The sequence below is a fragment of the Rutidosis leptorrhynchoides genome, chromosome 10 (assembly GCF_046630445.1).
Source record: "Rutidosis leptorrhynchoides isolate AG116_Rl617_1_P2 chromosome 10, CSIRO_AGI_Rlap_v1, whole genome shotgun sequence".
NCBI classification, from domain to species: Eukaryota; Viridiplantae; Streptophyta; class Magnoliopsida; order Asterales; family Asteraceae; genus Rutidosis; species Rutidosis leptorrhynchoides.
In genome coordinates this window covers 330,195,167-330,200,030 of record NC_092342.1, presented here as the reverse complement: position 1 = coordinate 330,200,030, position 4,864 = coordinate 330,195,167, and positions in this window count along the sequence as shown.

The following is a 4,864-nucleotide window of genomic DNA, read 5'->3' as shown; positions in this document are numbered from 1 at the left end:
TGGAAAACAAAATTATCATATTTATTTGATTTAGTTTCAAGCGTACAAAAACGTTTTCAGTTTAAAAAGAACTTTATTATTAAAATGTATATAACTTTTATAAATATCTAGAACCACTTTTGACAACTCATTACTTAACCAGTATGATAAAGATAACGATATTTATATTTTATTTTATTAAATATATATAACGATTTAAATTAATATTATATATATTTATACGCGTATTATACGTACATAGTTTTATACTTTTACTATACTTAAACTTTACCTTTACTTTATTTTTACTTTACTTTCACTTTAATAATTCATACTTTAATAATTCACTTTAATAATTCATATTTTAATAATTCACTTTAATAATTCATACTTTAATAATTCACTTTAATAATTCATACTTTAATAATTCATACTTTAATAATTCACTTTAATAATTCAAAAATCTATTATAAATAGAATTCAATAGGTTTCATTATTTCATAGAAACTTGAAAATATTTTCTCTAAACTCTCTCAATCGATTTACATATATATATTTACTCCGTATTATTTCAAGATATTATTAGTATACATAAAATATTACGACGGGGTGATGTCCGAGTGATTTCGAAATTATTTTTCGAGCGGGATAGAGCTAAGGAAATTATGGGTTATAGCTATGGAGGTTATGAGTATGGTTCGGGAGTATTGCTCGTAAGTCAAACTAGTGTTTATCATCTCCGTTGCGTCTACGTACTTTTCCTGCAATATTGAATCTCAATATTGATACGTGAGTACTCATAATTTAATTTTTATATATTAATAGTGTATCCCTGACTAGTGCTCGAGAATATAGTTTTATGCATGCTTGTACTTTTGATATTGCCATTAAATAGGATATGTTGAATCCTGAATTAGTTACGTATGCGGTTGAGATAATGTATAAGATATGCATGTCGTTGGAAAGCTAGCGAAAAATTAAGAACTTTTCATTTAGATATCGAATGGTTTCGATGAACGGATTTGAAGTTATAGTCAATTGAATTTTTGTATTATTATTAAAAATGATTATTATTATCGTCGTTATTATCGTCGTTCTAGTTTTATATTATTATTATTATTATGATTATCATTATCAATAAAAGGAATTATCATTAAAAATTGTTATTTTTATTATTATTACTATCGTTATTATCGTTAAAGTTATAATTAGTATTAGTATTATTATTATCTAATTATTATTATTATTATTATTATTATTATTATTATTATTATTATTATTATTATTATTATTATTATTATTATTATCATCATCATCATCATCATTAATATATATATATATATATATATATATATATATATATATATATATATATCATTATTTAAAAATGGTTATTGTTATTGTTATTATTATTATTATTATCATTAAAATAGTTATTAGTGTTATCGTTAATAATATCATAGTAATTATCATTATTAGTATTATTGTATCTAAAACTAATATTAGTAACACCTAATTATTTTGATAACTATTATTATCATTATTATGAACACGATATAAAAGACGATTAAAAGCTATTAAATGAAACGATTAGGAAATAATGAGCATGAGTATCATGATGAAATTAAAATATTATAGGATATTGATTTAGATAAAGTTATCGTTCTTATTATTTTTATCATTACTATTATTATTAAAAGTATCGTTAGTATTAAAAACTATCATTTCACCAAAAATTATCATTTTAATAGAAATGTCATTGTTATTATAAAATATCATTATTATTATCATTTTAAATAGAATTATTATTTCAAAGTTAATATTAAAAAGTATCGTAAATATTAAAGTTATCATAATTAGAATTATCATTTTATCATAATGTCATTTTTAGTAATTATAAATATTGATATTAATAGAATAATAATAATTATTATTACAAAATAATATAACTTTTACTTACTATTATTATAGATATTATTTTATCAAATAAATATGTGATACAAACATATTTTACTACGTGTAATAAAATTACTTTAATAATACCTATCATATTATCTTTATGATATTAAATGAACTCTATAAATTTTATTACTTAATATATATAAAAGTATATTTTATTATATAAATTTTAATATAAACTTTTATTTATTAATAAATGAATTATATTATTTACTCTAATAAATCTTTTAAAAATATTTAAAAATATAAAACGACGATATTTAAACTATATATTAATCATGTATAGATTTTGGAAATTATTTGGAGTCAAATTGACTTTTGTTGACCTTTACATATTATTCTCGAGCATTAGGATTGTGATACGCTATGACTTGACCTAATTTGTTAGACAAATATTGACCAACACATAAATATATATAATTAATTTAGGTTCGTGAATCCGAGGCCAACCTTGCACTTGTTCAATGACGTTATATGTATTTTTACTACGAAATACAGTATGGTGAGTTTCATTTGCCTTTTTACCCTTTATATTTTTGGGCTGAGAATACATGCGCAATTTTTATAAATGTTTTACGAAATAGACACAAGTAATCGAAACTACATTATATGGTTGAATGATCGAAGCCGAATATGCCCCTTTTGCTTGGTAACCTAAGAATTAGTAAACCGATCTACTAATTGACGCGAATCCTAAAGATAGATCTATTGGGCCTAACGAACCCCATCCAAAGTACCGGATGCTTTAGTACTTCGATGTTGTTTTTATTATGTCCGAAGGATTTCCCGGAATGATAGGGGATATTCTTATATGCATATTGTTAATGTCGGTTACCAGGTGTTCACCATATGAATGATTATTTTTGTCTCTATGCATGGGACGTATATTTATGAGAAATGGAAATGAAATTCTTGTGGTCTATTAAAATGATGGAAATGAATGATTATGATAAACTAATGAACTCACTAACCTTTTGGTTGACACTTTAAAGCATGTTTATTCTCAGGTATTAAAGAAATCTTCCGATGTGCATTAGCTCATTTTAAAGATATTACTTGGAATCATTCATGGCATATTTCAAAAGACGTTGCATTCAAGTCGTTGAGTTCAGTAAAGATTATAATTAAGTAAATGACAGATTAGATCATTTATAGATGGATATTACGAAATGGTATGCATGTCTGTCAACTTTCAATGTAATGAAAGATTGTCTTTTAAAACGAATGAAATGTTTGTAAAATGTATCATATAGAGGTCAAATACCTCGCGATGTAATAATATGTTATTGTATTCGTTCTTATGGATTAGGACGGGTCGTCTCATGTGGTATCAGAGCGGTGGTCTTAGCGAACCAGGTCTGCATTAGTGAGTCTGGACTTCGACCGTATCTGCATGTCAAAAGTTTTGCTTATCATTTTTAGTCGAAAATCATCTGCTTATCATCCTTAGGAAATTACCTGCTTATCATTATTAGTCTGGACACGTCTTGCTACATTAATTGCATGAGTAGTGTATAGACAAAATTCATATCTTAGCGTATCTGCTAAATCATATCTTATCGTATCTGTTACTTTAAACTTTGCCTGATATATTCCGTAAATTCCTCCGTAATCTACGAAATCTTTTGATCTATATATATAGATATCCTATGTAAATAGAATACCACCCGATAAGCCGGAAAATCATTTTTATATCGAAAAATCCTTTATTCAATCGTACGAAATGGAATTCATCATTAATTCAAGTTCCTCGGATTCCGAAATGGAATCCCACTCAAGCTCCGAAAGCAGTGTGATCGGAATGGATCAACCAATTAGCCATCATCTATTCTGGATGAATTGGGGATGGGTTCATAGCCTCCTCAATCATTGGAGATAAGAAGAAGGTGATCCCTTCCATCCACTCCATTGCCCTCTTGACGAAGAACCTGAAGCACTTACCGACGAACCAATCCGAAACACCATTTTCTCTCTCATTTCCAGAGTATCTCGTCACGATTATATACTACATCAAATTCTAGATTTTATTTATCAGCTCGTCCGAACCGACAATCACCCCTGTGTAATAGAAGAAGTCAACGAGCTTCGCGCTCGGGTAGTGGCTTTAGAGAATATGGTGCAAAGATTACAAACACCAGCAGCAGCACCAGCAGCATAACCAGTACCACCATCATCAATGCCAACAGCACCATTACCACCTCCAACCACAACCGCGTCGTAAACCTCAACTTCACAATCTGTCCCACGAGCATCAACGTCATACGCACCATAGATACCAAGGAGTACCAACAACAATAACTGATGAAGTATTAATTCATAACTTCATTGGAGAAACATTCCGCGGCGATTACATGCATACACTCTGATTACTTGCTTGGAGTTAAGCATACATACATACTTACGCTATTCATAGCAACCGTGATTTTAAACTAATTATGTCGCAAGTTATTTCATTTATACTTTATAACTTTTGTAAACTTAAACTTATTGTCGATCCGTTTGGTAAACTAAACTTTGTAAGTCTTGTACGTTTCAAATGAATGCGACATAGTTTTGGTCAAACGTGTCTCATTTAGGGACTATGACCACACAACAGGACCTAAGTTAACGGCACCGTCAATGATGATTTTGTCGGGTCGTTACATTGTAACTGCCAGAATAAACCTTGAGTTCATCATCAAATTGACCTCCGTAAAAGCTTCAACAATAATGTTTAACGAATTCATGGTGAATGGAGTATTGAGTAGTTTTTAAATATTGGAACATTGCGCTTATAACTACTCGTATTTGGAGGATTGTTATTCGCAAGGAATCCCTATGGGTTAAATGTTTCCATTCCCACCATATTCGAAACAAATCATTTAGAATGTACCTATTAAACCTGGTGCAAGCTGGAATTGGAGGAAGCTTCTAAATTGTCGTGATA